General features: G+C 33.6%; 1 long non-coding RNA gene across 2 annotated transcripts; it reads right to left on the bottom strand.

Annotated features, from left to right (window-relative positions):
- Positions 1-2,848: 2,848 nt before the first annotated feature.
- On the bottom strand, positions 2,849-5,458 carry LOC136821439 (uncharacterized). 2 transcript variants are annotated; one of them, XR_010848742.1, is made up of 4 exons: positions 4,668-5,458; positions 4,308-4,372; positions 3,481-3,530; positions 2,849-3,000 (listed from the first exon to the last, which is right to left on the bottom strand). It is a non-coding gene; the product is annotated as an uncharacterized lncRNA (long non-coding RNA). The 2 variants fall into 2 exon arrangements; XR_010848741.1 differs by lacking the exon at positions 4,668-5,458 and having other exon boundaries at positions 4,308-4,421.
- Positions 5,459-11,009: the final 5,551 nt, after the last annotated feature.

Raw genomic sequence — 11,009 nt, 5'->3', positions numbered from 1 at the left:
AGCCAGAGCACAACAAGAAAATGTCTGAGCTAAAAAAAATATTGGCTCAAGGGACTTCCTAGAAGTAAAACTCACAGAGACAAGCCCATATGTAGGTTGATTATAGGAGCATAAGGCTGTCCAAAGTGGAAAGAGACCAATGATATTATGTTTTCTTAGCCTGGTTTCCGATTCTAAACCAATAACACGTTAGAGGACTGAAGAGGTAAAACTGTAGCTTGCTGCTCCATATACGAGTCTATAGCTGAAATCAAGACAGCAGTTATTTTGATAATGGCGTGAAAGGTGGGTCACACAACCATGAATAAACAATGGATTGAAAAAGGTTTTTTTTTTTATTTGAAGACAACAAGTGCCAGCATGTTTATACTGCGCATTGACCTCAGTTTGATAGAGAACTACTAAACTGAGGACTGAAGGGAGATTCGAACTCACGACTTTCGCATTACTAGTGCAACTGCTCTACCGACTGAGCTATCCAGTCCACACTGGAAGCAACTGCGGGAACAGCGTCGTGTTCTCTATCAAACTGAGGTCAATGCGAACATATATACGTGTTGGCACTTAATGGTAATGATATCGAAGANAACAATAAAAATTTTTGCGGAAAATTTTTGTAAATGCTTCTTTGTCTCGAAATCTTCAAAATAGTGGTTTTTCATCAATTTTTCATCTGGATTTTGCATAAAAAAACAGTCATAACTTTTGACACATCTTTTTAGAAAAATTTTCCGCAAAATCTAAAATAGTCCAATTCTTTGCGGACAGTGTAAAGAAATTTTGAAACAAAAAAGTTAATTACCCATTAAAACTAAGCACTTTTTGTAAAAGAAGTTGATGCAACATATTATTAACATCTTTTTGCAATTAAATTCTTAATTACTCTTAAGGGATTCGATTAAAAAGCAATTTGTAAAGGCAATTCTTTGTTAAATATGTTAAGGAACCTGAAATATAACTTTTATGTTCAAATACCAAAATCAATTTTTGGACAATGGTCAGAGCCCTTAAGCTTACGAGTATCGATTGCCGTTGTCAGGTCATATAAATCAAAATATTTGTTCAGGTCGTTTTTGCAGTGTTTCGATAATCCCCACAAAGACTTAGCAGCGCTCCTTAGTTGTGAGTTCATGAATGATTGGAAAGATTTTGTCAGGTTTGTGAGCTCTATTCCGTAATAGCTTCGGTATGACGACACTCTTTATGATAGTTGACACGGTGGCAGGATGCGTCCAGCGGATTTCAGACGATATAAGGGATGAGGTGTAATTGGGTTACCCTCCAAGATGAGCGTTGGTTCCTGGATAGGGCAGGGACCAGTAATCACAAATTGTGTTTTGGTTCGATTGAACTTGAGACCATGCTGCTTGCCAAAGCTGACACATACGTCCAACATTTCTTGTAAGTGTCTTAGGGTCGGACTTGATAGGATAATGTCATCTGCAATCATAGCGTTAAAGGGGTCGATATCCGGTACGATTTTTTTATTACATTTTACCGCATAAATAAAATATACTGTAATATATTTTGCAATTTTGATCCCGCATATTATAATATCCGTGTTACCACATACTCCAAAGTGAGACTCCGCATATTGTTATATACCCCTGAATTCATACCCGTGGAGTATAGTATATCGGTTACGTATGATGTATCTTTCATATTGACCGTATATTTTATTCTGTATATATCTGTATATTCCTGATACGTATGCAACGTGAATAAGGGAAGCCGTGTACTACTCAATATATTACATCATACCCCTTGTATATGAAAACGGGAGAATGATAGGGTTTTCAAAATCAAGGGTTTTTCATTTTTCTGTATAATACTACAGTATACAAAAACAAAAGAGGAAGCGATTTTTTATTAGCACACAAACGTTTTCAACTTTTCAAAATTTGCTGTATAGATATTTTTGATAACCTTTCATTAAGTACTGAAGGAGACGAGAGAATCTTGTTTGCCAAAAAGAGCACTGTAATTACGAAAACCATAGGAGGAATCGAGGAAGAAAAATAAAACGATTAAAGACAAAAATATTGTAATGAAGTTGTTTTTTTTTGTAACATAATAGACCAAGAAGAGCGTACACAAAATTATTTAACAAATCTAAAATGTTTAATGAGATAAAAATAGAGGTAAATAATTTATTGATTGTGTTAAATTTAAATGTAAATCCTCGAACCGATCAAACAACTAAATCGACAATACAAAATTTTAACAACCCTGTATCAGTGACCCGGTGAAAAACATACACTTATTTTTATAAGAACAATGAGGCTGAAAAATGCCAAAAAATAAGAACAATTTAAGAACAGTGGAGAGGCTGAAGTTAGAGAGTTATAGCAAAAAAGAATCACTGGTTTCTAAAATCCTCTAAACAGTGAAGTGAATAGCTAAAACTTGTTTTTTACCTTAGAAAAAATAAGAACAAAATAAGAACAATTCAAGGCTCAAAGTGCCAAAAAAATAAGAACAGCCGAGCCTCAGCAAAAATTTACTGGTTCTTATAAAAAAAAAGTGTACTGTAGTCGACATAAAATTAAGGTACAAATTACGATGGCAATGAGATCGCATGTCTTAAACGATTGTGTAATTCCGCATGTTTTCTTTATAAGAACACAAGGCTTCGTTTGTTAAAATGAAAGAACATTTTAGACCCAATTTCTCAGAAAATGGATAAAATACCCCTTAAAAGATGAAAATAAAAATATTCTTAGGATTTTAAAAGAAAAAAAGTTAACAACATCCCAAGGCTAAAAAACCTTCACTATAGATCACCGGGTGGGTTCTCTAACCGGGTACAATTTGTCTGATTTTTACAGTATGTAGAAGTACCACCGGGTCTGTGACACAATACAGTATATATTTATCAATCATTTGATCATTATGCTTGTATTAAAGTCGCTGGCGTCTGAATCTTTATTCATCACCAGCCAAAATGTTGTCTTGTTCAGCCGTTTGATAATTTCTTTACGTCAAGGTTCCAAGTTATAGCTGAAAGACAAAATAAAATTTTCAGAAGGAGTTCCAAAATTTTGTCAATTTGGTAGCTTGAATGGGAAATAGGCGGGGAAATAGGGTAAGCATCTTTTAAGGTTTACATAGCGCACACTTTTGACATAATAATTACTCTTCTTGATGTGTTTGTACGAGCTACAATCCTTTTGCGTTTCTTTGCACATTAATTGCATCATTTGACAAAAGATATGTAAGAACTTGCATGCATCTTTAATTGAGCAGCATTGCAACTCGTACAAATGTAAAACATTTAAAAGTAATAATTATGACGTATGCGTTGCGGAGCGCTATTTGAGAGTTACAAATCAGCTCAAGTGTTCATATGGTTAAATATCTTTGAAAAGTGAAACAAAATGAAAAACAATCTAAAATTGTACATTTCTCAATATAGTTATTACATGGGGAAAGGAATGATAGGCAAGTAATCAAAGTTAACTCAAAAATATTTATTCTTACCTCGGCTAACCAGTTGGTTTCACTTGTGCAAACAAAAGGATTTGTAACTCCTAAAAAGGAACAAAAACAAAATCTTATAGTTTAAGTGACATCACAAGTTCTTCACCAGCTAAATCGTACTTTACATCATAAGTAAAACCTTACACTTGAGGGACCAGACGGTATGTGTTCTAATAATAGGTCAAATTCTCTTCGTCCCCGATGGAAAATTACCCTGAGATTCCAGTCCACTATAAAAATTGACTTTCATTTCATCCCCATTCTAAATTCAATGTTTAAAAGTTGCATTCAAAAACCATCCCCACTGGATCTTTTAACCTTGGAACAATATAATTTCTATTCCCATTGGGATTTTGATAACAGTTTTTATCCCCTCTGAAAGCAAAAGTTCCAAAGAGGCAGTGAGACAGGGGTGTCTTTTGAAACTTTTGATGAAAACATTTGGGAGGGGCCACCAATTTGAAAAGTTACATTTACAGACTGCGCAAACTTATTGAGAATCATTTCTAGAGGTGATTCAGAATTTTTTTTTGATAGACATTTTAGGGAAAAATATTTCACTGTTGAAAAAGTCCAGGTATTTTAACTCTTGAACTTTTCTTTTAACTCAAGCTTTGTTTTTATTAATAACACCCCTGTCTCGCAGCGCCGGTGGAACTTCTTCTCACAGTGGGGATGAACATTTCCATCAAAAAACCAACGGGGAAAGAATTTCTATTGTTTTATAGTAGTCTTTTACTGAACACTTTCTTTATTGGAGAGGAAGTAAAATAAAATTTTGAGAGTCAAGATACTGAGTAAGACCATGTTGCGACATAATGACTTACTTAGTTTAGGGTTAATTTCCTTGAAATTTAAACAATGTCCATGTACACGCAACATCACTTTAGTGCTAAAATAAAAAATAAATATAAATACTTTATAATTATTAGCATTAAATAACAAAAAAGTGCTAATTCAATTGTGTTGGTTGAAGCTACAGATTTTTTGGTCATGGCCTTACAACAAGGATTTAGGCAGAGTTAATAGAAGAAAGATCAAAAACAGTTTACAACCAAGAAATTCAGGCTAAACAGGATAATGGAAATGCAATCCAAAATATATCTGGCCATGGCTAACTGACTGGTTACCGATTAGCATAAACTTGCACTTATAATTAAAGATTTATCTAAAAAAATTTAACTTGCCTAATAGAGAAAATCTCAACACCTTGTCAAATAACTTTCATGCACAAAAAAACTTTGCAGAATAATCTATCTCAAACGAAATTATTTTGTTTACAAAAATGTTATTCAGAAGTTATAGTACACAAGGTTTTTTTGAAACTGCTTTTTAGCATTATGCTTTCCAATATTTTTAAGAAAATTAAGCTTTGAAAGTAATTACAAAAAACAAAACAAAAAAATTAAAGTCCAATTGAATCATAATTTCTACAGTTTAAACATGGTTTAGAATGTTTTGACTGTTGATGTTGTTTTGGCATTAAAATGACTAACAACATGCACATCTGATTCAAAAGAACTTCAAAGATTTTGTATTGTTCCAAAGATTACAATCATAAGCTAGTCCCTTAGTTTTAAAACAAAGTAATATCCACATTTTGACACTCTATTGAATGGCTAATGCTGATATGTGTTTGGCATGCTTGATGACTACACATATGCCAGATATTACAGTGTTTCAAAAAGATCTAAGGGAGAAATAATGATCCATCTCTAATCAAAAAATCTACTCAAATTTAGTTTTTGCATTTACCATAACTGGAAATATTTGTTCAAAGATTTACATACATCAAAAGATTTTTACTATAATATGGACGAAATCGAAATACGAGTAAAACCAAAATGAAGAGAATACAAACACAACACAGCATAAAAACAGAATCCTAGCTACAGTTATTCTAAATTATGTTCAAAATCTGTAATTCAAGCTTGCTTTTCTCTTTACTATACAATGCAGCATCTAATGTACAGCAATGAAATAATATCAGCACCGTCCTTGAAAAAAAATGCATCAAAATAAGCCATAAAAAATTTCAAACAGTATACTGTAGTACCTTTTTTCTGCCTTAAATCTTTCTTATCATTTTTTAATAGCTGTCTTCAATCTCAAAAAAAACAATAGAAGTTTAAGTTTTAAAATAAATAGAATAAATAAATAAAATATACTTACTTGGAGTTAATTCTGTTATTCTTGACAATAAAGTCCTTCATGTTACTTCAAATCTTAAGCTCAATGCCATCTTGCTTGCCGCCAAATTCAAGAAGACTGCTTTGTTGTTTTTGTGCGTTTGATAAAATCAAAAAAGGAGCTGGAACCCAGCAAGGGCGGATGTTTTTCCTCTGAACGGGCGTCAGTGTAGCGACTCCCATAGAGTATAAAATGATATCCGAACACAGTATACCTATAATGGGTTATCCGAAAAGAATATAACGTAACCGGGAATATAAATCCTAATGATATGTTTACGGGAAAATTTATACTCCATATACGTTTTATTCGTATACGGCACTGTATACTCACGGATGCGTATCAAAACAGAAATCGACATACTCCCGTATTCAGCTATGTTTCGCGCTGTGAATCCTTTGTTTTTTTCGCTGCTGCTGGATACAATCTCTCGTCTGAAAATGATAAAAATAATAATAGAAAAAACCGGCGAATTATCAACCTTCCATAAAAAAGTATTCAGGGGGGGGGGCAATAGACAGTCATAGGTTGAATTAAAAGCTAAGACACCTTTTTTGGACTGAGGGTCAAGTATTCTTAAGAAATCACTAAAATTCAGGTTGACAAATTTTTAACGTTTTCTTGACCTTTATACAAACATGAGAAATGAACTTTTTGAGAGTTGACTATCAAGTCCACATTTGCAGCTATAATATTTTGTATCGTAAAATTTCAATTCAAGTCGAACAAAAAGAACAAGTCATCTTTGTTACCAAATAGAGAACAACTATATTATAATAAAATTCTGTATAATTCACCCTGGATGGTACTCTTAGAGTAATCTTATCGTTTAGCCAAATATTCGGTGGCTTGTAGGCGCCAAAAAAAAACTAGTTCTAACTCTGAGCTAATGTGGCCTAGGGCTTTTCCTATATCTAGATGCCAAGAGATGTAGTTGTCACTAGTCGTTCCTTCAAGCAGCCATCTATAGCAAAAGCTATCTTCTTCCATTGTCACACTTCTCGACTCGTCGAAAAAATAACCACTACCTCTGTTTCTCATACCAATTTCCACACTCTGATTTGTTACATAACTTTTCTGCCACTACTCGCCTCCCCTGTTTCTCTTTCTAATCTCCACACTCTGATTTGTTATACAGCTCTTCTGCCACAACCCACCACTTTTGTTCCTCATACCAATCTCAACACTCTGATTTTTTACATAACTCTTCTGCCATAACCTACCACCTCTGTTTCTCTTACCAATCTCCACACTCTGATTTGTTACATAAATTTTCTGCCACAACTTGCAACCCCTGTTTCTCTTTCCAATTTCTACACTCTGATTTGGTTTACAACTCTTCTGCCACAACCCACCACCTCTGTTCCTTATACCAATCTCAACACTCTGATTTGTTACATAACTCTTCTGCCACAATCTACCACCTCTGTTTCTCTTACCAATCTCCACACTCCGATTTTTTTTGTATATAAATCTCCTATTTACAACTCTACTAATTACATCTTCTAGGGGGGATTTGTACTCTTACGGTGTGACGGGATTGGCCCTTTTTTAGTACGGTATTACGGGATTTGACGTAATCATACGGTGACGGTATTTGACCTTATTTTTTGTCCTTATGCTGGTATTTGAACCTGTACAAACCGGTGTGACGGTGTTATTATTTTTTTCAATTTTCGGGATTCCGGGATTCAGAAAAAATTTTGACGGGAAAACGGTATTTCGAACCCCTAAAAACCTGAAGGGGTTCTAGGGTCACCTCCTAAAAATAACTCTGCAATTCTTCCAAAAACTGTCCTAATCACAAGCATCTGTGAACACATATTATGGCAAAATTTGCGTTGCCATGCGCAGCAGAGCCGTTACACAATCAGTATGACGGTGCTGCTCCGCATGGCATATGTACCTATTTGAATCAGGAGTCATTCCACCAGGCAAGGATGTTTGTGTTTTGTTTTCTTCTTGACATGACCTTTGAAATAAAACACACTCCAATATTGAAAAGAATGACCCTGTTTTCCTCATGCCCGTAGCAGTGTACAAATAGCTAGTAGCTTCAACCCATGAAAAGTGATTTAGATATGACTTTTCCCATTCACTTTCCTTTACAGCTCTTGTCTTAGTTCAGTTCAGAGAATGAAAAATATGCAGAAGATTCTTACTTTCGCTTAACAGCATTTTTTTGATGAGACAGTGAATTGCCGATTTCCTGATCCGTTTCATCATATTATGTTCCACTTTTTACAGCATCACATTCTTCAATTGTGCCTAAAAGATTTAACAAAAATTAAAATAAGGTCTTTGCTCGTTTTTAAAATATTCTTTTTGCCAAAGAAGCTTTTACAAATTCGATTTTTGTTTCATTTCCGAAAAGAGAACTTGAAAGCTTTCAAAAGGTTTCGAGCGGAATAAAAAGTCCACTCTTTTCTATACAGCTAATCATTTTGAGCTTAATAGACGACCCTGTCATTATGGCGTCTCTGATATGTCTCCTGGCTGACTCAGTGGTTGTCGACTTAAAGTTCTTGAATATCCAAAAGAGAAAAAACTGGAAAAAACTAAAAGGTTACTTACGAAACCTTATGAATTCTTGTTCGATTTCAATCTATTTCCAGTCTGCCTGGGGATCAGTGAGTTGTCTAGATAGTTTTATTTCACTGAATTTGTCTTACGGGTAGTAAAGACTTTTACCCATAACCCGTTTTGAGGGTACCATCAACAACTTTTTGATTCTATATTCTGTTAGCAAGATATAATGAGACATCCTAAAAGCAAATAAAAATTAATAAAGTCATAAATTGAAGCAAAGTGTTTTTATAGTTTTATACTTTTAAAGCGTGTTAATCTCCCATGGGAAAGTGTTGTTTTAAACAAATGAGGCTCTTACAAAATTCACTTAGGCAAAAGAATAACAACTATTAGAAAGCTCTCAAAAATGGTATAGAGGACTAATCTAAAAATGGAAAATTCAAATTACAATTTATTAAGGAAATTCATTATAAATAGAAATTTATAGTACAAGTGGAAATATCTAGTATTAGAATTTATTTTCCTCCTAAAAATGTAACAAGGGGAAAAAACAAAATCATTCTTGTAGGGTAATCGTATTGCCTTTTTACTGACACTAGTATGAGGTATCAAGTGTCTTTCAGTTTCCAAATTGAAGAAGTTCTTTGCATAATAAATACCTAACAGTCTAGAATCGATAGGTTTCAAGTAAAAAGGTGCGGAATTTCTTTTTTTGATAACTTTGCAGTCAACATAAGCCTCACTAACATACTGAAAGATACACAAATCACCGTTAATATAAAAAAAGAAACTGTCTTTGGAATGCGGCTTAAGTTTCGATTTTAGCTTTTTGTCATTATCAATGTAGGGAAAAACCGAGCTTCTTTCAGAAATACGTTTTACGATTTGTGCGACTGGATTGTACATTTTCTAACGTTCTTTTTCAGTTCTTGCATGAAGTTCTCGTATTTGAATGCACTAACATTATTTAACGATCCGTAGCGAGTAGCGTCGTCTGCAATGTGTGGGTGAGAATGAATGTTATAAACATTAAAGGTTGAGCCATAGAATGTTTTAGATGTTTTAACAAAAGATTGCAAATACTTTCTTGCATCATTAACATTACCATTAGTGGGTTGACTTTTCAATAATAAGGACATTGCAACGTGTAATAGCAGAAAGTGATCGTAGCACTTAGTGTGAACAATTCCGCTTACAACGACGGATCCGTGGTATAAAACAAACTGTCGATATTCCAGAATTGGCCAAAATTGGGAGTTGGTTGACTTTTCCAAAGGTATACCATCAACATTAACTGACAGCTCTATTGGAGTTACTGGCCCAGAAAGGTAACCAAGTGCTGATGAAATTCCATGTTTTATACCAAAATAATAATATGTTCCTCCACATCGGTTAAGGACTTCCACACTTTGTGGGGTTTTCATCAAAGTTCTATAGTCTTTAGGAATTTCCATTCCACATTTTCTGAGAATCAACAGTAGTGCATTAGTTGAATCCCTGTAGAGACGTATTTTGCCAGCCCAAGATGCAAGCTCCGATTGGAAAGTAGGAGCAGAAACAATCGGATCTAATTCAACATCATCTTCAGAAGACAATAAGTAATCGAATTCATGAAAATCAAAGGGATCAACCGGCTCAAGTTCCTGGTGATTATTAGATTGGGTTGAGGTGTCTTATTTGTTTCCAACAAAACCAGTATCAGAAGATGATTCAAAGCCTGGGCTCTCTTCTTGATCACTTTCTTGGAACATTTCATCAACCATTCTATTGAGCTTCCTCTGTCTTTTTCTCGTAGACATTGCTCAATCATTCTGTAGATAAAGAGATGATAGTCTAATAGCCAATTTCTAGATACCTGATATTTCAAGGTTTCTAGGTCTGCCCTTATCTTTTTAAAGTAATGACAAACTTTACCTTTTTAAAGTCAAAATGGTTTTTGTCAAGGCTTCATCATCATTTGTGATGTTGTTTTGAGGGGCGTTGTAATCTATTTAGACTACCTTTTCCCATTGTGGATTTAGTTTAAATATCTTAGTTCCTGCATTCAGCTTACTGAAGATGAAGGGGTTTATGCCTAAAAAGAAGAGATTATGCCTAAAAAAAGAAGAATTAGTATAAAGCAACAAGGTGCTAAGCATGTATAAAAAAGATTATATCCAAAAGTATTAAAGAGGTATATAACAATTGAATGTTTTATAATAAAAGTGGATTTCAGAAGGTCGTGAAGAGAGCTTGGATATAAAAATAAATAATTTAAAATAAAAGATTATTGGGTATTATAAAAAGAAAACATAAGGGTTAAAAAGAATATGGTTTGTATTACTAAAACCTAATATATGTGTTCGGTGCGTGTGTAGTGGGATATGAGCCTAAAGGCTCTGTCCCAACTGTTTAAAAAATTGTTAAAAATTCTAAAAATGGATCGTTGTTATTACTGACAACTGTTTGTTTTAATTAAAGTATTGTAATAAAGAGAAAGTTTTTTATTCGAAGTAAAGCTGACATAATGGAATCCTAGTAGGACCTGTCTGTATTCTGATTATAAAGATATAAATATTTTATTTGTGTGAATGAAAATTGAACTAAAAAGGAATTATTTTTTGAGTGATATGTATATGTGTATTATAAATATAAATAGAAAAGAAAATTGTTAATAATCAAACTAAAAATTTAATATAAATTAAAATGAGACAAGTTTTTCATAAAGTGTCTTTTTTTCTGCATTTGGCCTATTTAAAAGTTATAATTATTGAGTGGGTGATGTTGTATACCATTGCTAGCAAGTAGCCAATTTTTAGAAAGTTGTTTTA

Source organism: Clytia hemisphaerica, unplaced genomic scaffold (genome assembly GCF_902728285.1).
Source record: "Clytia hemisphaerica strain Z4C2 unplaced genomic scaffold, Clytia hemisphaerica genome assembly, whole genome shotgun sequence".
NCBI classification, from domain to species: domain Eukaryota; kingdom Metazoa; phylum Cnidaria; class Hydrozoa; order Leptothecata; family Clytiidae; genus Clytia; species Clytia hemisphaerica.
This window is presented reverse-complemented; position numbering and strand designations above follow the sequence as displayed.